The sequence below is a fragment of the Schistocerca gregaria genome, chromosome 7 (assembly GCF_023897955.1).
Source record: "Schistocerca gregaria isolate iqSchGreg1 chromosome 7, iqSchGreg1.2, whole genome shotgun sequence".
NCBI lineage: Eukaryota > Metazoa > Arthropoda > Insecta > Orthoptera > Acrididae > Schistocerca > Schistocerca gregaria.
In genome coordinates this window covers 228201246-228226474 of record NC_064926.1, presented here as the reverse complement: position 1 = coordinate 228226474, position 25229 = coordinate 228201246, and the positions used below count along the sequence as shown (strand labels likewise).

The window sequence follows — 25229 nt, the reverse complement described above, 5'->3', positions numbered from 1 at the left end:
GAACAGATCGACACATGTATTATGGTGGCCATTGGAATGGATTCGCAGGTAGTCACAGTCGCCATTGTCATGCCATATAGCGTACGTGGCTTTCTTCAGTAAATGGTGTCGTTGAGTGTTCCACACAGAAAGAAGTCCAATGGCGTCAGATCGAGAGATCTGGGTAGAAACTCAATACTTTCTCTTTAGCCTACCCACCTCTCAACGAGCGTTTCATTGCCGCACGTCATGCTAGTGAACAGATGGTACAGTTTGTACTTGCTGTATGATAAGGGTAAGGTACTGTCACTGTTCATTAAAAAAGGGCCTTACCAGTCGTCTGACACAGATATCACACCGCACTGATAACCCAAGAAGAGTGACAGGTATGCAACACACCCAACGTAACTTTCTTGTCTAGTACGCCGAGTTCTGTCGACTGATGTTTCCATTCACTTATCATTATCGCACATCCATTCAGAAAATTCAGGCGCCTATACGGATCGTATTCATTCATCACGTGAAGCAAATTAGAATGTAGGGTTGGCACTTTGCGTGCCCTAAAACGCAGTGAACACATGATTTGCTTCTTACACCTGTTTAACAAGGAGCTTGTTGTATGGAATTATTTGGGGATCTTCTGAAAGCTTGTAACAATGCGTCCACTCCTCTTTCGTCTATTGCTTAATTCTTTCTTCGCATCGCGCACACTTCCTTCCATCTCAAATTTGTTGCGTAATTTCGTTAGCGTTAAGTGTGAAGGTGGGGCACTGTTAAATTCAGCTCACCATCTTCCCTCCACGTATTTCAGGTTTTCACACTTATAGTAAGAGTTCAAATGTACTTTCTTTGTTCGAAGGACAAGTTTTCAGTCACCTTTTTACTTGCGTGTTGTTACTGACAAATGAAAGTACACAAACGAAAAACGAATGAATGGCCACACGCCAGACATGAGAGCACTATATAAGCACAATTGCATCAGTTTATCATTAATATTTCGTCATTTAATAAAATTCAGACACTACAGACCACTTTGTGGGATTAGTGTTTCAATCTATTAACGGCTGTTGAATCTCTCGGAGATCAGTGTCTTCCTTTAGAATAATGCCTGTAATCGAAGATTATTTTTAACTGACACAATTAGATTAAAACGCTATAATAATTTGTTAAATGATGAAAAATTTGTAACCGTCTTATCGTTACATTCTCTGCCTGTGTCCCTGGACATTTCTTTTTTTACGATGACTGATACCACTGCCATTTGTTTGCACTGGACCTCTGATAAATGGTCCATTATTTATGACCAATTGCCGTCTGTTGACATATGGGTCCGGTTGTCATCACACTGGTGACGTAGGCCCCACCTGCGTAGGGCTGCCTCGGCGTGTTGCTCTAAGCCCCCATCACGGCCGCCGTTGTTTGTATGCACAACATACGCACCACCGGAACACTGTAATGGCTGGCGGTGAAGGTTTATGCGACTCCCTTTGTATCTGAATTCTCCGGACAATTTTAGGTATGTGGGACAGTGTCTGCGGTAAATGAACGTCGTTTGTCATTTGCAGACGGCGTATAGTAAAGTAAAAAGGGACGAATGGTGAGAATTTAATGCAGCGTCGAGGCCAGAATTATTGGAGAGTGTGCTCTCGCAAAGAGTGAAATGCAGAGTAGAGGAAAATGGGCAAGTCTGGATAAAAGGAGTCTGTCATTTCTTAAAGCAGTTTAGAGAACCAACGAAGAATCAAAGGTAGATTGACAGTACGCCTTAACCGACTTTCGACGTATGATTGCTGTATAACGGAAGGTTTAAAATGAAGTGATATTAATCATCAGATGAAACAAATTTGTTAACACCTAATAACCGGAAGGCGAGCATGCAACGATGTATTAATTTGGTGGCTGGACTGCTAATCTAGGTGACCGGTTACTCTCCGTTGCATTGCGCCCTAATGGAGTATTTTAAATAACAAAGGCTTAAACAACACTGTTAGACAACAGCGTTGAGACTCACTCTCAGTTTTATTCAGCACTAAAGAGCAAGTTATACTGAACAGAACTTACAGAGGTTAATATTATATACAATGAAACAAATGTGATGTGATATCGCAGTGCTATGGAAGCAGAGCAGAAGCTGGCAACATTTATCTTGTGTCACTGGCACTGTGCAGAGCACCAAATAGTTCATCTGAAAAAAAATCCTAAAATTTAATTACTACATTAAAGTCTATTTGAAATAAACAATTCCTGAAACCACAGTTCAGTAACAAATGTCTATACCGGGACTCAGTGATTGCATATTCCGGATGATACGAAGAAATACACTGAAAATTCCAGTCCAGCTGCTCATGACTCGTATCACTTAACACTTGAGGCTCATAGACCGCACAAGACCGTACCGCCTTATCTCACACAGAACAGCGACAAACGATCCTGAAATCCACTCTACTTGCTGCTTCCTCAGCTCTTGCACTTGATCGACTACCTTGGTGAAAACAGTATCTCGTAACCATAAAAAGTATATAAGCACTCTTAAAATTTTCAAACCCGGTTTTCATGAAAACAGTAGACTTGTGACTTCCTGTTTACATATGAAGTTCTGATCGTGTCCTACACACCCTGTCAATGTGAATAAAACCGGTTAGGAGAAGTCCGTACGGTCCTCTAGTCAGTACAGTTTTAACACTCCCATAGGCTACCGTAGACCATTACAAGCAAGCATAGACTACGTTGGTTTTCCTAGTAGCGTTGCATGCCGGTGTGGCCAAGCAGTTCTAGGCGCTTTAGTCTGGAACCGCGGGACCACTATGGTCGCAGGTTCGAATCCCGCCTCGGGCATGGATGTGTGTGATGTTCTTAGGTTAGTTAGATTTAAGTAGTTCTAAGTTCTAGGGGACTGATGACCTCAGCTATTAAGTCCCATAGTGCTCAGAGCCATTTGAACCATTTATACTACCAGTGTGTTACTAGATTCTCCTAGAGAATGGAAGCAGGGACCATCTAGAAGATTAGTGAAGGCATACAAGGCATGTAACGAGTCAGAGATTCCTATTGGTGACTGAGGACAATACTGAACAATATTACACCAGGATTTACGTCGTCTGTAGACGAATAACATAGGAGTAGTGTGTTTTTAGGTTAGTTACTAGCTCAAAGGGCATGTGGCAAGAGCAAGCCACTAATGCTTAATTTCCCCTGGGCCGCATGTCAGTTGTTGAAGTGTGATGCCTGGACGCAAAATGGTTAGTCTATTCTGGCTTGCGTATTCCACTTACTAGTGGTGCAACTATGACAGTGCAGAAATTATCAGGTAGTAAATTGTGTGATGTGTCTGTAGGAAGGCTTTTTGATGCAGAAAAAGAAACAATCAATGCGTTGACACATGTGCATAGTAAGGTACCATTTACATCTGCACTTATACCAGTTATATCCTACTAAAGGACCGCGTAAACTACGTAGCTATCCCCCTGCCTGTTACTTAAAAATAAAAGGTACTTATATCAAAATTACATGTTTATTACACATTTTACTCGAAAATTGACGATTTGGAACGTGTAACACAAAGACGTTGCAGTAAAAATTAAAAAAACTATAAAATTACCTTTTTTATCGAAAAAGAAAAAAGAAAAAACGGAAATCAAAAAACAAAAGAAAAACCGCTTCAGTACTTCGTCGAGCTTACATAAAACATGTTTCGGTTATTCATAAACAATGTCTTGCGCACCTGTCAGTAAAACAAGAAACTCTTGCCCTCGATCATGATGAAGAACGTTCTATTGATTACAAAGACCAACAATAATTATAAAGATTATTTCGTGTAAGTGAATGTAAAATGTACTTGGTTCAAAATTAATTGATCTGGTGACACAATATCGGTGGAATTACGAGACCAACTTTTTTTTCACTTATAAAATGCAATTTATCTTTCGTAAGGAGAAAAACACTAATGCTGAATGATGGGGGTTCCTGATTATGTCCAAAACAAGCAAGCAAATAGAAAAAAAACAAATATAATTCGTCTGCTGCCATTTTCAATATCATACATTTATGTTCCTTTTACTACCAATGCTACCAGTTGTACTGATAATCCTATCACTTACTACATTATTTATACTCGTACCAACACTGCCAAACTGTAGATTTGGTAGAGCGCTATTCTGCTTGTGATTAATAGCAATATAATATATTACTTATAAAAAACTGTTGGTCTGTTTATTGGAATGCCAAATATGCTCATTTTATAGCTGATTTCAGTAGCTATTCAATAGAGTGTTGTATGCATGTTTAATAATAATATTTATAATAATATGAGTTGGTTCTGTTACAAGCAATTTTACACATTAGCGTCAGTAACTTTCAAAATATTTCTTGTTGAAATATGCTACTAATTTAATTCAAATCGTCTCAGTAATTCGGGTGCACTGCGATTATCAGATTTTCTATAGCTGATCTGAAAATGATTTCAGTGATTTTAACGAATACATGAAGCGTTAAAGGTTTGCAGAAATAACTGCATCCAGACAACACCTAGACTACAGGCCTGCGCTCACACTTTTGACGTCACAAACTGATGGCCGGGTCTGTATCGGAACGCTCCTGTTAAGCACTCTGCATCTATACGAACTTTACGAGTTTTAGAGCTGAGACCGCATAGGGATTCTCGTGCTTTCCTCTTCTACATGGCCTTGTAATGAAAGTATGGATATTTATATCATTGTGTGGAGTAACTGAACAAAACTGCCCAATATTAGTTAAAGATGTAAAATGATTTTGACGATTTGCCTTAAATACGCGTTTCTAGGCTTCAATACAAACTGTTATTTTAAATTCTGTCTTTTACCTCAGGATCTACGATTTTTGCAGTAAAAAATCGGCAATATGCAACAACAAACCGACATTTTCGGTCTTAAATAAAGCAGCTGGAGCTCCTACAGAATTTAAGAATTTGTTTCCATGGTTATTTTCGTAAATGTTCCTCTCCACTTCAAAATTTGCTGACCTCAGACGAAACTCAAATCTTTCGACGAAATTGAGCACCTCCTGACATAATGTTCAGTAAATGAAAAAACGAAAAAATATTTTATTTCCCTGTTTCTCCAGAATTTTAGAACCTTAAAAATGAAAAGATTGTTTCTCCTAAATCCTTGACTGAAATTCGTGTCACAGAGTGCTGTTAATTTAATCACAATGCACTTACCTCGAAATTCTGCTTTCTATACTACTTAAGCTGTCGAACACTGGATTCATTAAAGCAATTTTCTAAGGTAGTTTACTCAAATTTAAATTATTTCCGAATAGCTGTATATGTAAAACTGAACAAAATCATTCTGTAGCTCTTCCAAATAAAAGTACTGGAAACTCAATAATCTGGTAGGAATGATAAGGAGCATTAAACATTTTCGAGCCACACTAATTAATATAACTATTCTGTGTGACAACAGTTGCAAATATGAGAGACATTTCACAGCCAGCTTCGTATTAACCTCACAGCAATTGTCCAGAATTAAGAAACAAATTATACTGATACATGATACATAACTGCTTTTGAAAACAATTGGCAAATGTGGTGCAATAGAACAAAATAACACGAAATAATTTTTTTGTCATTTACTTACCCTTGAATGATGCATAGACAGAAATTCCTATCTGGGAATAGCTGCAATCTAGCGATTTCTAAACTTAACACATTTGGGAAATCGAAACATGTGCACTTTCATGCCTTTCATGCCTTCCCTGGCAAACGCAACACTTGTACCCCATACTTCGAAGAACTGTACGCGAATACTGTATGAAATATATATCACTTTCACGTGGCACACCCTTTCAACACAATATACATGCCAACAGGACTGCCGACTAAAGATAAGATGGCAAACAGTTTGTGACGTCACGTGCCAGTGTGCGTAGGCCTTATATCTAGAAGGCTTTGATCCAGAGGACTGGTTGCAGTTATTTCTGAAAACTTTTATTCATCGCAGTCGCAGTGTATCAGGTCTGTAAGTGCTTAAGTTTCATGAATCCTTAGTTTTTGGCCGTCATGAACTTACGATGCTGCTTAGCGTCCACAAGGAGGCGCTGGCTCGGTTTTGCCCCTTGACGCTGAGGGGGAATGCACGCGGCTACCGCTTACTGGCTCGCTACGTGCCTTACCCTGCTCGGATCGTGGGACACTTCCTGCTTGCCTGTCTGGACCAGGCATTGCATCGCAGCTTGACAGCCACACATCGCTCAACTCAACACCCCGTTCTTGGACAGGATCCATTTGTGTATAAGACCTACTGCTTGTGAGGTCGCACAGTGTCACACCCATGTTAATATTTTCCAACTGAACATCATGTAATCTCAATGACGTTGTAAGTAGTAGAGCTGGCCTCGATAAGTACTGTGGCCCCAGAGCGCGACGACGAGGGCAACCGAGTGTGCTTTAGTAATGGTAAAGGCACCAAAGAGACATTTCCAACGTTACTGAAAGCAAGACTAAAGAAAAATGAAAACACGTTCGTAGGATTAGTCAATCTGGAACAAGCGATCGACAATGTAAAATTCTGCAAGGTAATTGAAATTCTGAGAGAAATAGGGGTACGTTATAGGGAGCAACGGATAATATGCAACAGCCAAGAGGGAATAATAAGGGTGGACTGCCAAGAACGAAGCACTCTCATTAAAAACAGTGTAAAACAGAGGTGAAGCTTCTCACCCCCCCCCCCCCCCCCCTTCTGTTCAGCCTGTACATCGAAGAAGCAACGCTGGAAATAAAAGAAAGGTTCAGGAGTGGGATTAAAAATCAAGGAGAAAGGATACCACGATACGATTCGCTGGTGACATTGCTATGCTCATGGAAAGTGAAGAAGAATTACAGGACGTGTTGAATGGAATGAACAGTCTAATGACTACAGTATATGGACTGAGAATAAACTTAAGAAAGACGAAAGTAATCAGAAGTAGCAGTAATGAGAACAGCGAGAAACTTAAGATCAGGATTAATGGTCACGAAGTAAATGAACTTAAGGAATTCTGCTACGTAGACAGAAAAATAACCAATGACGGACGAAACAAGGACGACACCAAAAGCAGACAAGCACTGGCGAAAAGGGAATTCGTGGCCAAGAGAAGTCTGTTAGTATCAAACATAGGCATTAACTTGAGGAAAAAATATCTTAGAAAATTGTTCAGATGGCTCTGAGCACTATGCGACTTAACTTCTAAGGTCATCAGTCGCCCAGAACTTAGAACTAATTTAACCTAAGGACATCACACACATGCATGCTCGAGGCAGGATTCAAACCTGCGACCGTAGTGGTCGCTCGGCTCCAGACTGTAGCGCCTAGAACTGCACGGCCACTCCGGCCGGCAATATATTAGAATGTACGTGTGGAGCACAGCATTGTATGGTAGTCAAAAATTGACAATGAGGACACCGTAACAGAAGAGAATCAAATGTTGAAAATTAGATGAACTGATAAGGTAAGGGATGAGGAGATTCTGCGCAGACTCGGAGAGGTAACGAATTTGTGGAAAACACTGACAAGAAGAAGGGACAGGATGACAGGGCATATGTTAAGACATCAGGGAATGACTTCCATGGTACTAGAGCGAGCTGTAGAGGGCAAAAACTGTAGAGGAAGACAGAGGTTGGAATACATCCAGCAAATAATTCAGAACGTAGGTTGCAAGTGCTTCTCTGAGACGAAGAGTTGGGTACGAAAGAGGAATACGTGTCGGGCCGCATCAAATCAGTCAGAAGGCTGATAACTAAAAAAAGAAAAGGAAAAAAAGCACACACACACAAACCCAAGTACGTTAAATAGTGCTAACACGGGGAACAGAACCAACAAATGTTTTCTAAAGATGCATTTAACGTGGAGCCCTGATGTTTATAAATGTATACACTTCAATTTTAGGGTGTGTAATATATTTGGAGCTACAGTTTGTCATACAGTCAGACATCCGCAGTTTGCATATTAAAATGTGTTAAAGCCAATTGTTGGAGGTATTTTGTCGATTTCATAAGAGGAAAGAAACGGTAACACACTTGTGTTGAACCAAACATTGGAATTACTTTAACGGCTCGTTTGTGCTATTTAGGATTCTGCTCAGTGGGTAAGCTTTTACAAAAGTCTTTGAAATTTCTGGATATTTCAAAGCGATCACTTACCTGATTTCTACCATATACACTAAATGATCAAAATTACGCGGACACCATCAAAAACATACGTTTTTCATATAGTTGCCACCTACTGCCAGGTACTCCGTATCAGCGACCTCAGTAGTCATTAGACATCGTGAGAAAGCAGAATGGCGCGCCCCGTGAAACTCACGGACTTCCATCGTGGTCAGGGGACTGGGTGTCATTTGTGTCCTATGTTTGCATGTGAGAATTCCACACTCGTAAACATCCCTAGATCCACTGTTTCCGATGAGGTAGTGAAGTGCATACGTGAAGGGATACTTACAGCACAAAAGCGTACAGGCTGACTTAATCTGTTGACTGGTAGAGACCGCTGACAGTTGAAGAGGCTCGTTATGTGTAATAGGCAGACATCTATCCAAACCAGTTAGGCGGGAGGTGGGAAAACTTGGATTTCATGGTTGAGCGGCTGCTCATAAGTCACGCATCACCCCGGTAAATGCCACACGATGCCTCGCTTGATGTAACGACCGTAAACATTGGGCGACTGAACAGTGGAAAAAAGTTGTGTGTAGTGACGCATCACGGTACCAAATTTAGCGATCCGATGGCAGGGTGTGGGTATAACCAATGCCCGGTGAACGTAATCTGCCAGCGTGAGTAGTGCCAACAGTAAAGCTCGGAGGCGGTGGTGTTATGGCGTCGTCGTGTTTTTCATGGAGGGAGCTAGCACCCCTTGTTGTTTTGCGGGCACTATCACAGCACAAGCCTACATTTATGTTTTAAGCAGATTCTTCTTTCCTACTGTTGAAGAGCAATTCGGGGATGGCGAATGCGTCTTTGAACACGATCGAGCATCTGTTCGTAATGCATATCCTGTGGCGGAGGGGCTACATGTCATTAACATCCCTTTAATGGACTGGCCTGCACGGAGTATGACCTGAATCCTATATCACACCTTTGGGATGTTTTGGAACGCCGAAATCGTGCCAGGTCTCACCGACTGAATCGACACCTTTTCTTTGTGCAGCACTCCGTGAAGAATGTGCTGCCGTTCTCCAACAAACCTTCCAGCACCTGACTGAACGTGTGCCTGCGAGAAAGGAAGCTGTCTTCAAGGCTAATGGTGGGCCAATACGACATTGAAGTCCAGCATTACCAATGGAAGGTGCCATGAACTTGAAAGCCATTTTCAGTCAGGTGTCCGGATACTTTTCATCACATAGTGAACGTGTATCAACTCATGTTGATGGTAATGTGTTACATTATCATTGAAAAGCGAGAACGGTCTGACAAATAAATCGAAATCCGTCTTCAGTCGTATAATCTCTTTGAATCTCCTTAAAAACTCATAACAAAACGTTTCAGTTCCTAAAATGTAGTCAGTCATGTCATGCCGAAAAAATGCTTGCTTTGAGTTACGGGAAATATTGCATATCATGAACGTGAAGCTGATTTTCCCAAGAGACTACTTTATGATTAATAGCATCCTCCTTGTGCGGCATATCAGTTACTAAAAGATGCTACTCGTGTATTGTTGTTGTTGTTGTTGTGGTCTTCAGTCCTGAGACTGGTTTGATGCAGCTCTCCATGCTACTCTATCCTGTGCAAGCCTCTTCATCTCCCAGTACCCACTGATACCTACATCCTTCTTAATCTGCGTAGTGTAGTCATCTCTTGGTCTCCCTCTACGATATTTACTCTCCACGCTGCCCTCCAATACTAAATTGGTGATCCCTTGATGCCTCAGAACATGTGTTACCAACCGATCCCTTCTTCTGGTCAAGTTGTGCCACAAACTTCTCTTCTCCCCAATCCTATTCAATACTTCCTCACTAGTTATGTGATCTACCCATCTAATCTTCAGCACTCTTCTGTAGCATACATTTCGAAAGCTTCTATTCCTTCTTGTCCAAACTATTTATTGTCCATGTTTCACTTCCATACATGGCTACACTCCATACAAATACTTTCAGAAATGACTTCCTGACACTTAAATCTATACTCGATGTTAACAAATTTGTCTTCTTCAGAAACACTTGCCATTGGCAGTCTACATTTTATATCCTCTCTACTTCGACCATCATCAGTTATTTTGCTCCCCAAATAGCAAAACTCCTTTACTACTTTAAGTGTCTCATTTCCTAATCTAATTCCCTCAGCATCACCCGACATAACTCGACTACATTCCATTATCCTCGTTTTGCTTTTGTTGATGTTCATCTTATATCCTCCTTTCAAGATACTATCCATTCCGTTCAACTGCTCTTCCAAGTCCTTTGCTGTCTCTGACAGAATTACAATGTCATCGGCGAACCTCAAAGTTTTTATTTCTTCTCCCTGGATTTTAATACCTACTCCGAATTTTTCTTTTGTTTCCTTTACTGCTTGCTCAATATACGGATTGAATAACATCGGGGAGAGGCTACAGCCCTGTCTTACTCCCTTCCCAACAACTACGTCCCTTTCATGTCCCTCGACTCTTATAACTGCCATCTGGTTTCTGTACAAATTGTAAATAGCCTTTCGCTCCCTGTATTTTACCCCTGCCACCTTCACAATTTGAAAGAGAGTATTCCAGTCAACATTGTCAAAAGCTTTCTCTAGGTCTACAAATGCTAGAAACGTAGGTTTGCCCTTCCTTAATCTAGCTTCTAAGATAAGTCGTAGGCTCAGATTGCCTCACGTGTTCCAACATTTCTACGGAATCCAAACTGGTCTTCCCCGAGGTCGGATTCTACTAGTTTTTCCATTCGTCTGTAAAGAATTTGCGTTAGTATTTTGCAGCTGTGACTTATTAAACTGATAGTTCGGTAATTTTTACATCTGTCACTCTTGTATTAAAACGCTTAATAAATTCAAATAAATTGTGACGTCCATCACCAAGAGTTTTGTCAACAATCTACTAACCGTGAATTCAGTTATTTGCCTAATGGTCGCCTTCTGTTCAGTCAACACTCAGTGTGATTCGTTATAAGACATGTGCAATATATAATCTTACTGACTGGTGTTGTAATGACGTTCCAGTAAGTGTTTTTCCGGCTGATAATAATGCGACTTTGTGTAGCCTTTCAAGGACCCGAAAAGTAAGTCAGTTCATATTCGACGTTGCACGATGTAGCTTTTCCACTTTTTGTTTTTCTGGACAAATGAATAGAGACTACAGCATTCCTAATACGGAACGTAAATGTGATCTAACGCAAGCAATATTTTCAGCAGACTGTTTGACGTCGACAACGCTACTGCTTTTTCTCAAGCTCTGTCGGGCTGTAGCCTTCCGTTTTCTGCTCCTTCATTCTCCCCCCCCCCCCCCCCCCCCAAATAAAAACCACTCACCACTGCACTCGGAGGGTACACAGGAGCGAGACCGGAAAGTTCACGTTCGCGAAAGCTGTTTGGCCAGATCTGCGTTGGACAGGTAATTTGAGTATTTAGTTATCACTTTGATCAAAGGGTATCCATCGTTTCAATCGTCATTACGTTTCTTTTCCAAATCTACCGTTTATAAAGGTAACATTTCTGTAGCTGCATTCGCATACCGAAAACCAGCGAACACCCTGCGGTGGCAGTACATGACGTACCAAAATCGTGTCTTCCATTTTCCATTCGCAGACAGTAAATGAGAAATTTGTTGGTATTTCTTTAATTTAGAAAACATATTCATTAGATGAGTTGTAAGGTTTACATCGTAAGTTGTTTCTCATAGTAAAAAGTATGTTGTCGGAATTATCTGAGCAAGGCCCTTTGCAATAACTAGAACTTTGTAGTAACGTCTTCCCTAGAGTTTATTGAGAATTTCTGTGACGATTTCCGCCTGCCTAAACCACCCAAAGACAAGCAAACGCATCAGTTTGGAAAGTCACCTCTCGAAACCAGCAAGTCTTGGAATCATTATAATCAGTTCCGTTGATACAACCACACCCGACACAGATTCCAGTCCGAGGAACAACACTCAAATGTTGAGAGAACGAAGTTTTCTGTAGGCGATCTACTACAAGCGTGAAATACATTGCTTTTGAAATTTTCTGATGTAACACCCTTTCTGACCTGTTTCTCCCAAGGATAAATTTACGTGTTCGTTCCATCAAAAGAAACTCCACATACACTTCAATTCTTGGTTGAAATATCAGATGGTGTAGTCAGATTAGTAGGTATTTATTGTCTGTTTCTGTGTATTAACATAGTAGTTATCTACGACGGCCTGCTTTAAACTATGGTCTCATGGCCTTTTACTCTTCGTCATTTCTCACATTTTTCTGTCATGTACTCCCTTTATACGGTCGTATAGCATGTGAAAAGCTTCTAGAACTAAAATCGTTTCATTTCAGTTCGTATGTCGTGCACGGAATTTTTTTCTTTAACGGAAAGTAGGCGAAATCATAAATGTTTACTTTTTTATCTATTACGTCAGAATCACCTTACACCTATAGGGTTCACATTACCAGCTTCGTTAATTTATTGTCGTCTTCAGATACGATTTATCCATTAACAGCTGGGTCCTGATATGTACACTCAAATCATGCACTTTCAACATCATGAAACGGAAGTTAATAAAGAAAGCCCACAATGAAAGTAAATCCGCGTATCTAATTTCAGTAAAAGGACATTGTATTGGGTATGATGAATTAGTAGATGGTTTTGGAAAACAAAGCATCATAGAAAGGGAGCTAGTTGTTACACGGTTTCCATATTCCTACTTCCTCCACATTTCAAAATAAAGAGGGGTACCATCATTGGGAACAGTAGTAGAGAAAGAGCAGTTCATTCGCTTCAACGCCAGTGCTGCATACCAACAAAACCATGGTACAATCAGAAATACCTCACAAGAGATATCTAACAACAATTATTATAATAAGGTTGGGATATGCATACTTTCCTGCTCAGCTTAACAGGATTGGAGTGAAAGTCTCTTCAAATGCACTGTATACCCGGAGACGACAGTGATTTTGATCCTATCACTTGTGGATGATCCAAACGCACTCCACGTCAAAATAATCCATGGTAAAACCTTCCTTAAATGAAGATTCCCTTGCCAATAAATATTGAAACACCAATTAGTGAGGACAATTTCAAAATGAATGGTTTAATCATCATCATCATCTTCTTCACCACCTCAAGCATTACGTCTTTTTGTTTTACCTGTTACTGTACCCGTGGCTTCATCGGCCTTCCTTGACCTCTTCTCCTAATCGGCTTAAACTTCTTATCTGGGCAGGTAATCTCTCTCCAGTCATTCATTCGAGATATTCATCCGACTTTCTCCTTATTTCTTCTATTTTATGAAGTTTATTGAATGTATTCAGTTCTTCCCTAATTTGCGAATTCATTCCAAATCTGTTGGCTTTTGTGCATCCCCATCCTCCTCTTAGAAACATCATCTCTGTTGCTTGTATGGAACTTTCTTGACGTGTGCTTATAATCCAAGTTTGAATTCCGTAAATACCAATTGGAACTGTCATTAACTTTTAAAATTTCACTCTTATTTCTTTTCTTGTTTTATTTATTAAGGATATCTATTTACTGTTCCTCATATAACTCCAAACTTCGCTAATTTCTTCTTTATGTCTTCGACGTTCTCATATGTGACGTCACAACCTAAATAGTTGAAATGTTTCGTCTATTCTACTGTTACTCACAATTTCTGTCTGTACAGAAAACTTTCCTTTAAAGGAAATCTCATCTTCTGATATTATCAAATTAACAATTTGTAAAGTTTACGTAATAAATGTATTGTTCTCTATGGATCATCTTCATTCTCCGCCAGCTCTATGGCATCGTCTGCGTGCAAAAGGAATTTCAAGCGGAAATATCTATTAAATGTTGTTGACATCTTCTTCTCCTCTTAATTTTATACAGTTTCATTCTATTAATATTATCGTATGCTAAATAAAATGAATAAATGTAAACGGTTTTCCCTATTGTACTTTGTTTTTAGATTGTTTTTTATATATAAATATCGGATCTGTTTTCTACCTTCCGCTCCAAAATTCCATTTCATCTTTGCCCAGTGAACTATAACCTTTAACCTTGTGTTTTCTCTGCTTGCTTAACCTTTGAATGCAGTGTCTAGTAAAGTTAATTAAAAACATAATAAAGTGGTGTAAGATATGTCAATGATTTATACATTATAACGACACAAGACCGGTGTCCACTGCACACTTGACAAGTAAATACATCTCCACCTGAGATCCTCCTTCATGTAGAATGTAATTTTGAGAAAGTTACGCAGGAAGAATGGAATCATGTTGCAAGTCAATAGGAGACCGCGACAATTGCTGTATTGGTCACTAAATAAGGAACAGTTAGTTGATAAGTCAATTACTTTTTTGACAGGTTTCGGGCAGGACCCATCCTCAGATATACTTAGTAAATAACCGGAAATGTAACTATGAAAAGAATATACCAGAGGATAAAGCTATAACCATCGTCAAAATTAAGCAGGTGAAATATACACATTGAACACCTTTATGATCAGGTATATAAATACAGTATGTATCAAAGAATGCTATCACAGAAAACCAACTGACTAGCTATACTGCGGCAGATAGGAAGACAATTTAATCCATCAGATGGTGCTGATGGATACATTTCTTTTGAAACAGAAATAAAAGAAATTCCACTTTTGTTGCTTTGTAGCACTACTTTTTTATTCATCATCGCTGTCCGGTGGCTTAAATTGTCTTTCTGCTTATTGCGTTGTCGTTGCTCAGCTTGTCTGCCATGTCAGCTTTTTGCGATCCGTACTGTCTTTAAATATCTGATCTAGATGTCCAGATGTTTAATTTTGACGGCACTTGCAATGTTGTACTCTTTTATATTTTTGCATAGATACAGTTACTGTTATTTGCTATTTGTTTGGTTTGCGGGCTATCTCAGCATGGGCGTTATCCGAAACTCGACAAAAAAGTCATTGGTTTATGAGCTGGCGGCTTCTTACGTAGTGAGCAATACAGGAATTGTGCAGGACTCCAAATGTTACTTGTAGCAATTTCAGATAATTCGTTCTGATAATTAATCAGAGGCACGATTCGACTTCATTATCGTGCGAAGGAGTAGGTGACAACGATGTCGGTTTATTCGCAGTGTAGCCAGTGTCACTCCTTTTAGCGCATCCCGTCTGTGAAACGTCTCTCCAAATTGCATCCCGGATAATGCACAACTGTGTAAGTTCGTTCCCCAGAGACGTGGAGATGCACGCCTCAGCACTCGGATGCAAACAGCAGGCGGCGCCGCCCCCGACGCTGGGGGCGGTAGACGTCGGCGAGGCGTCCGGACCCGCGCCGCCCACGCGTTATAAACGCAGAGCAATATATCCGAGCTGTATCTGACTCGGCCCTGTCCCAGGGAGCCGCTATTCTTTACACCAGGGCACGTACACAAACGTTATCTGCAGTCACTTTATAAAAATTGCCCACCCAGCGGCCGGCAACTTTTGGGTCCCGCCTGCTAGTATCTCCGCGGAAAACGAAAGACTCTCCCCGACGTCCACTTACTCCCTCCCTCTCTTCCCCCCCCCCCCCCCCTTCCCGTTGTGTGACTGATGCCCGGCGCGCCTGCGAAAACGGCGGATGCCAAAACAAGCCGCAAAGTTCTCCGAATAAGAAAAGTTATCCGGGGAGGCCCCTTGTTCTCCCTTCTCCCGTGATCAAAATAGAGGAGCGCTATTTCATTTTTCTTATCTGGCTAACGGCGACGCAGTCTTGTTTGCCGAACTCTTATTTGAGGGAACACGAGTATCGTGTGGCAGCTGCGGAGAGTGGTGGTCGCGACGCGGGCACTGTTAGACTAGCCGGCTTCTGACGGGAGGAAGGTGGGAGCGGTGAAACAATTCACAGAAAAGGACGAACGTGGAAAACTGATTAAACTACAGAGTCCTATCCTCACAAGCAAAGTGATGGGAGGAAAAGAGGAAAACGGGGATGGAAACTATAGATGAGAACATCGGATCAACATGGGTGTTTCTGGCTAGAATCCATTTAATATCCAGTGCTCGAGCAAGCATGGAAATAGGTTTTCTGTAAACAACAATACGAAGTGTATTGCGATATCGACCAGTCATGAAGTAGCCTCCTTCCTTGGAACAATAACAAAAGACATAACTTCTGTACTGTACTTGGATATCACTACATTACAAAAGAGTTAGAGACTGCTTGCGTTTTTACTTCCCGCAATAAGAAGGAGAGGGGGGAGGGGTGCTCACGTTTTAAAAATATTGCAGTTTTGTCAGTGAGTTTCTGTTTTAAAATTTTGAATTTTTTTTGTTGCCTTTAATAAACTACTCTTCTCAGTGAAACTTAAGCGAAAAATTTAAGTCATAGTAGTAGACGTCAGTTTCCCCAACGAATGTCATTTAATATTTTGGTATCCAGGACCTTCAAAGAGTATGTTGTGAGAAAAAGCCAACAGCAGCCAACGAATTTTGCATTTTTAATTTTTATTTTTACGGTGAGCGCTCCCTCCCTCCGTCCCTCCCCCCGTGCGTCCCTAACAAACTTTAGTTTAAAGTGCTTTGATATTACCAATAGTGTGCTAAAACATGTTTTCGGGTTCTGGACGCTATTTGCACATCAGTATCTATTTAATACATATTTTTTTACTGTAGGGAAACAACAATTAGCCAACGGCCTTGCCGCTGTGGTGACACTGGTTCCCGTCAGATCACCGAATTTAAGCGCTGTCGGGCTGGGCTAGCACTTGGATGGGTGACCATCAGGTCTGCCGAGTGCTGTTGGCAAGCGGGATGACTCAGCCCTTGTGAGGCAAACTGAGGAGCTACTTGACTGAGAAGTAGCGGCTCCGGTCTCGTAAACTGACATACGGCTGGGAGAGCGGTGTGCTGACCACATGCCCCTCCATACCCGGATCCAGAGACGCCTGTGGGCTGAGGATGACACGGCGGCCGGTCGGTTCCTTTGGGCCTTCATGGCTGGAATAAAAGGGAGAACCGATAGAAGTACTCAGGGTACCTTCCGCCACACACCGTCAGGTGGCTTGCGGAGTATGGATGTAGATGTGGATGTAGATGGTTTGTTCGGGAGGAATTTAGTTTTTAGTTTTTAACAACAATTAAGGATTTTTTTAAACTTTTATTGGTGCCGTCAAGTATAACCGTGCCCTTGGTACTACACGTTATTGAAAATGCGTTGGTATTACCAGAGTTAAGAACTGTTGCTTTGACTCCACGACTAACGCTATCAAACATAAATTCAGTGGCAGATAATGAGTAATTTATGGCAGACTCTCTTTTCTGATTCTACCGTAGAAAAAACCGCAGAGATCCAGTGCGGCGTCGCGGAATGCGACATAAAGAACACAGCGGAGAAAGGAACTAATGAAAGGACGGTAGAGAAACTAATGTGGAATTTAACACGTCCAGCGCTAAATGAACAGTGTCTGTTCCTTTTGTTTGACGCCACCTAAATTTTCTAACGGAGCTTAAGAGAACGTCTCTACTACTTTACTTGTCCACTGCCACTGAGTTGATTGCTACTGATGAAAAGTTGTCAGAGCGCAGCAACACAGTTGTCGTCTACGTTTTAAACTCTATTGTGTCTTCACAGATTTTATAACTCGTCGACCTGTACCGCTCAGCACCAACGCTGTGACAGCTGCTCACAGCGACACTTAGTGCCACCTGGTGCCATTATTGGTACGTGACGCTTTAAGGAACTTACCGATGGTTATAATTAAAATACAGCTGCTCACAGAGGTCCATCGTGGGTTCTAATAATCGTATGGCAGCAAACTGGTAAATATTATAATGATCAATGGGGAACCGCTCTACAGTGAGGAAAAGTCAGTTCATATTTTGGCCACCAGCTTCAAATTGATCCACGATCCAGGTTCAACGATGAGCGCTGTTAGGTGTGCCCCGACACTTTTTTCTTGAATAACTCGAAATCGCGTCCTCTAGCGAAAACAGGCCACAGTATAAACTGCGTAATGTTCCTACAGAAAAAGCCAAATTAACTTTTTTCTCTTCCTAGTTTGCACGAGTGCGCGAGAGAAAATTGAAAATGTCGTGTGATGCGCATGCGCTGTAGTTTATCTAGTTTTTGTTGGCCAATTTGAAACAGTGTCCCGACTCGATAGACCACAAGTGTCCCATATCCAATTGTTCGTCTCGACATTGTCTACAGTACTGTGATGTGTTGTAAGTAGTGGTAACATATTGAAAAATATAGAAAATAAATAACTATCTACATTAAATTTGTTGTATCTCGGAAATCATTCGGATTAGGCACATGTCCAAATGAAATTCTTTGCTTCAAATAAATCGTTCCCGTCTTACGCCTGAACATTGAATATTCATCCTGAGATACCTGTATTTCTTATTTATTTATTTAATCTCATCTGGTTAATGCCTTCAGGACCACACTTACATCGGATCAGAGTTTTATACGTAATTAAAAACTTATTACTTCACTGTTACTTAAGAAATGGCAATATTTTAAACATGATATGTATAGATATATTACCCATTTGTCTGTTACGTCCACTAGGTTGAAATCTTTGATTTGCTTCAATCTTCCTAGGGATATTTGCACACTTGGTTATAAGCATCATTAATTTTGCTATTTTGTTTCCTTCCATTCCTGTGACGGTCTTCCAGTTGCTTCTATGTCCCTGAAACTACTCATTTAAGCTGTTCACTCCAGCCCTTTACAGGTTTCGCTTTCATCCTCCGGTCAGAAAGTGTATTGTCAGCTACCAGCTACTCTTCTTATCAATCGCCTCTTCGATGACTGTATTCTTTTTACATTTCTTTTTATTATAGTCCCCGGCTCATTTCCACATATCATAGTTGGCACTTACGTTGCTTAGTACACTGCTGGCCATTAAAATTGCTACACCACGAAGACGTGCTACAGACGCGAAATTCAACCGACAGGAAGAAGATGCTGTGATATGCAAATGATTAGCTTTTCAGAGCATTCACACAAGGTTGGCGCCGGTGGCGACACCTACAACGTGCTGACATGAGAAAAATTTCCAACCGATTTCTCATACACAAACAGCAGTTGAGCGGCGTTGCCTGGTGAAACGATGTTGTGTTGCCTCGTGTAAGGAGAAAAAATGCGTACCTTCACGTTTCCGACTTTGATAGAGGTCGGATTGTAGCCTATCACGATTGCGGTTTATCCTATCGCGACATTGCTGCTCGTGTTGGTCGATATCTAATGATTGTTAGCAGAATCTGTGGGTTCAGGAGGGTAATACGGAACGCCGTGCTTTATCCCAACAGCCTCGTATCACTAGCAGTCGAGATGACAGGCATCTTATCAGCATTGCTGTAACGGATCGTGCAGCCACGTCTCGATCCCTGAGTCAGCAGATGGGGACGTTTGCAAGACAACAACCATCTGCACGAACAGTTCGACGGCGTTTGCAGCAACATGGACTATCAGCTCGGAGACTATGGCTGTGGTTACCCTTGACCTTGCATCACAGACGGGAGCGCCGGCGATGGTGTACTCAACGACGAAACTGGGTGCACTAATGGTAAAACGTCATTTTCCGGATAAATCCAGGTTCTGTTTACAGCATCATGATGGTCGTATCCGTGCTTGGCGACATTGCAGTGAACGCACATTGGAAGCGTGTATTCTCCATTGCCACATTCACGTATCACCCATCGTGATTGTATGTGGTGCCAATGGTTACACGTCTCGGTCACCTCTTGTTCGCATTGACGGCACTTTGACCAGTTGCGTTACGTTTAAGATGTGTTACGACCCGTGGCTCTACCCTTAATTCGATCCCTGCGAAACCCTACATTTCAGTAGGATACAGCACGACCGCATGTTGCAGGTCCTGTACGGGCCTTTCTGGATACAGAATGGCCAGCACATTCTCCAGATCTCTCACCTATTGAAAACGTCTGGTCAATGGTGGCAGAGCAACTGGCTCGTCACAATACGCCAGTCACTACTCTTGATGAACTGTGGCATCGTGTTGAAGCTGCATGGGCAGCTGTACCTGTACACGTATTTTTTCAGCGTTCTTTTCAGTGTCTGCTTGACAATATGTCAGCCATTTCACCTTCGGATAGAAGAACTGCGAGCGATGTTTGGTGCTAGTTTACCAAAAAGGCAACAAAAGGAAAATACCATTAGTATCAGCAGACAATTTGCTTCCTTTTGGCTCCCCATGAAACCTGAAGAAAGATCTAAACTCGAAGCATCCATCAGTAGTACTGAAACGGTGTGGGGCAGGATTCCGACCAAAATCGCTACTAACCGCTGCAGAAATTCACCTCGCATGAAAGCAATCTCGCATGAAGGCAAATTGAGTCTCAAGCTGAATACAGCTCGTCTGGTTTCGAACCAAGTCTTGATTTATATTCTTGTTTGACGCCCTCACCAGCAAGTGCTTGTCATCTACAATAGTTTGTTAATATTATAAAGCCGACCAGATGGTTAAAAACTATGGCATTAGACATACCAGTTTTAAAAATGATTTGTAGATAACACTGTCTTAGTAAAGTTCTGTAGGTAAGTTACCAATTAGATATTTCTTATCAACCTTTCCCGGTTAGCAAGCGTTCGTTTGCTGTCCCTTTTTACTCCCTATTTATGCTCGACTACAGTCGGTAAAAATATTTTTCCTCCTAACATTTGTCTGTAAATGATCTCCTGACGGAGGCCTTCTAAGCACTAACTCCTCGTACTTTATTTTAGGAGCACGGTTAATGAGTCTGTTTTTCAGACGCTAAGTCTGTTAAAACATAGTTTTGCGAGTGACGTTTTTCACTACACTGCGTCAATTATCACCGTTTTGTCCCTACATGTTTCAAATGCAGTGATTTGCTGACGTTCCCTAGGTTTCTTAATTAGAGCATGACTTTTGACACATCCGACGTTCACCTTACGGTTACGCAACAAATCGGTTTACAACTTGAATGTTGGGGCATCATACATTTTCTCTGACCTTATGGAGTGGAAAGTTGTGAGTAAAAACCGGTTCCCGTGTCCTCGCTATTATACACTGTGTATTAATAGCCTTTTATAAAATTATTTTTCTGTTCAATACTGATTATCACCTGCGATGCACCTATAAGGGGGTGAAGCCGATGATGACGCATAATAAAGGGACCTCTAAACAGCCAATGTGGCCTGAAAGAATTTTCATTCATGTTCAGAAAAATTTTGAAAGGACTTTTAAGCTTCTTTAAAGAATTTTTTGACAATTTCTTTATGGTAACAATGTACAATAAAAGCTCTTCCCATAAACACATCAGATAATTTACTACCTGAAGTTCTCTGCATGGTTGTAGCTTTACCATTAGATGGACTACGCCTGCATTGTAGACTAGCCGTTATGCGTCCACGAGCAACACCAGACGAGCTGCGCGCGGTGAAAATAATCTTTAACGGCTTGCTCTTGGAAAATATACTTGAAGGTACTAACCAACCTAAAAACATACCATTCCAAAATGGTGTAATTATTAGTCTGAAAGTGAAGGAAATAATAATGGAATGTTTTTCAGTACTTTATTCTCATTCATCGATGAATATATCAGCACTTCTGCCTACTACTCCTTACATGCACTGAAGTGCCAAAGAAACTGGTATACTTATGCACATTCAAATACAGAGATATATTAACAGGCACAATACGGAGCTGCGGTCGGCAACGTCTCCGTAAGACAACAAGTGTCTGGCGCAGTTGTTACATAGATTATTACTGCTACATTGCAAGTTATCAAGATTTAAGTGGGTCTGAACGTTGCGTAACAGTCGGCGCAAGAGGGACGGGATGCAGCATCTCCGAGGTAGCGATGAAGTGGGTATTTTCCCGCACGGCCATTTCACGAGTGTACTGTAAATATCAGGAACCCGCTAAAACGTCTAATCTCCGACATAGCTGTGGCCAGAAAAAAAATACTGCAAGAACGAGACTAATGAAGACTGAAGAGAACCGTTCAACGTGACAGAGGTGCAACCCTTCCGCAAATTGCTGCAGGTTTCAGTGCTCGGCCATCAAAAAGCGTCAGCTTTCGAACCATTCAACGGAAAGCCATAGAATTGGACTTTCGGAGCCGAAGACCCACTCGTGCACCCTTGATGACATTCTTTCTTTCTTTCTTTCTTTTGCTACTGCCTGTATCCCGCATTGTGCGCAGGGTCGGCAGGGTTAAGTACGGATGTGGCATGTTTAATGTTAAAGGTTGGCGGGATGCCCTTCCTGCCGCCATTTCATACTCTCCGGGACGCTATTAGTGTACCCCAGCTGTCTGCGTCTAGTGCAAATCGTGAAACAGTGTGAATGTGTTTCAAATGTCGGCGAGTCGTGTAACTGAGGTGGGACGTGGGGACCAGCCAAGTATTCACCTACTAGGATGTGGAAAACTGCCTAAAAACCACTTTCTGGCTGGCCAGCACACTGGCCGTCGTAGTTAATCCACCGGTCGGATTCGATTCGGGGCCAGCGCGCCTACCCGAGTCCAGGAAGCAGCGCGTTGGCGCTCTCGACTACCCTGGCGGGTCCTTGTTGACTGCACTACATATATCTTTGCTCTTCACCTAGGCCCATCAGCACCGACACTAGACTACTGATGACTGGAAACATGATGCCTGGTCGGACGAGTTTCGTTTCCAACTTTATGGACCGAATGGACAGGTATGGACACAACCTCATGAATCTATGGGCCCTGCATGTCAGCAGGGGACTGTTAGAGCTCGTAGAGGCTCTGTAATGGTGAGTTGCGTGTGCACTTGGAGTGATATGAGTCCCCTGATACGTCTACATACCATTCTGATAGGTAACACGTACATAAGCATTCCATCTGATCACTAGCATCCATGTCCATTGCGCATTGCGACGGACTTGCGAAATATCAGTAGGACAATGCGACAGCCTCCACCCTCACTCCCCTGTCCTGAACCGCTACCCAGTGGCTCCAGGTATAGTCTTCTGAGTTTAAACACTTCCGCTGGCCACCAAACGTTTTAGACATGAAAATTATTTAGCATGTCAGGAATGCCTTGCAACGTTCTGTTCAGGAGAAATCCCCGTTACAGGCGGAAGTACAAAGTATTATCAGCGTGATGGCATCTGGGTCTGACTAAGTTCCTGGCGGGTGTGAGATGGCCTAGGGCACCAGCTCGGAGAAGAGCTGGAAGATACTTCTCCTGCGAGTTAGTCGCTTCTGGCCGACGTTGCATCACAGGGGCTGTGCGCCGGTGATCCCAGCCAGTTGGCTTCGGACTGCTGTGCGGAGTGGCGAGGACCGCACGGGACACAGCGCGTAGCGCAGAGGGCTTAAACCAGCCGCCAGCCGAACGCGTCCGCACGCTCACGCACAAGCACGCGCATTTAGCGACGCAGCGAAATGCGTGGGCGGCGCCTCCCCACCACGCTGCGACCCCGAATCCGCTTACGTCGCACCGGATTAGCCGACATCCCAAACGGCGGCGCCGCGCCGCGTCCTTGTCACGTTTGTTCACCAGCGCCGCCGCCAATTGCGACAGCCACAACAGATTTTCCTCCCCGATACAACTCTAATCTCTTGGCTTCAACGCGTTTTCAGTCCTGCTTCTGACTTCCGTTTAATTTTCGAGGTGCAAGCAATAGACTGTACGTTCTTCTCGTTATTTTCCTTCGTCTCCTTCGAAGCTACTCTGTCATAGTTTTTCGGGGTTTCAACGATTTCATCTAGAAATGCAGGTAGAAAAAGAAGGAAAAAAAAAACAACGACGCAACACGGAGGATTATTCAAATGGGATGGAAATCGGTGGATGTGACGCACATGTACAAACAAATGATTAGTATTTCGGAAAAATAGGTTGATGTTCTCAAGAGAAACAGCTTCACAATTTGAGGAAGTCAATTACTCGTTGCTCCACCTGTAGCCCATGTGCAAGCAGATATTCGGCTTCGTAATGATAGTTTTGTTCTATGTACTCCTGAGGGATATCGTGCCAAATTCTGTCCAAATAGCATGTTAGGTCGTCAGAACCTTGAGCTAGATGGCATAAAGCTCAAAAAGCACTCAATTGGAGAGAGATCCGGCGACTGTGCTGGCCAAGGTAAGATTTGACCAGCACCAAGACAAGTAGCAGAAACTCTCGCTACGTGCGGGTGAGCACTATCTTGCACAAATGTAAGATCAACTAAACGGGGCACAGATGATCAGCGACGTATCTGTGTGCTGTAAGGGTCCTACTATGAAAAGAAGCGGCACCGCATTACGTAGCTCCGTGCTGTCGGGCTATACGGCGGGCGATTGTCAAATTGATAACCCAGCGCCGTCTGGGGCGTCTACACATACGTCTTCTGTAGTCATCGGGGCTCAGTTCGAAGAGGGAGTCATCATGGGAGACAATTCTACTGCAGTCAGTGGGCTTTCAGGCTGTAGACGTATCTGGAGGCGCCTAGGACAGCGGTGGGAGAGCAACCTGACAGCCGGCCGCCATACTTCCTAACAACCACGAGTGATAGTCTGGGACCGCCATTTCACTTAACACACACGACCGCTTTCATTGTCATTTGCGGCACCTTCGCAGCACAGCGGTACGTCGGTGATATATATGCCCGGTTTTTTTCCCTTTATGACTAGCCACCCTTAGCCTTGATTTCAGCAAGACAATGCCCTACCGCACACAGCGAGAGTTTCTACTGCCTGTCTTTGTGCATACCAAACTCTACCTTCGCCGACAAAATTGCACGATTTCTCCCTAACTGAGGAAATTTTGAGTATTATTGGAGGGACACTCCAACCTTCTCGGGAATTTGACGATCTAACGAGCAATTGGACAGAATTTTGTACGATATCTCTAAGGAGGATATCCAACAACTCTGTCAATCATTGCTAAGCCAAATATCTGTTTGCCTGATGTTCAGAGGTGAATGAACACGTTATTGACTGCCTCAATTTATGAAGATGTTTCTCTAGAATATATTGTCCAATTTCTCTCAAGTCGAAACCATTTTTTGTTTGTAGCGTCTACCGATTAGATTTTCATCCCATTCGAATAATTCCTTCATGGTGCGTCGTTATTCCTTTTAGTTTTGCCCTAGAGTTTGTAATAGAGAAGACAAATACAAAGAATAGTACCAGGGAAAGTAAGTTCCGATTGATCGCGAAATGGAAACCATTGTGATAATCAGAAATATTTTATCT

At 42.2% G+C, this 25229-nt stretch overlaps 1 protein-coding gene and 1 pseudogene across 1 annotated transcript in view; both read left to right on the top strand.

Annotated features, from left to right (window-relative positions):
- Positions 1-25229, top strand: part of LOC126281881 (tetraspanin-2A) — a 978340-nt gene that overhangs the window by 457310 nt on the left and 495801 nt on the right. The window lies entirely within an intron of this gene.
- LOC126282574 (5S ribosomal RNA) lies at positions 16721-16838 on the top strand (annotated as a pseudogene).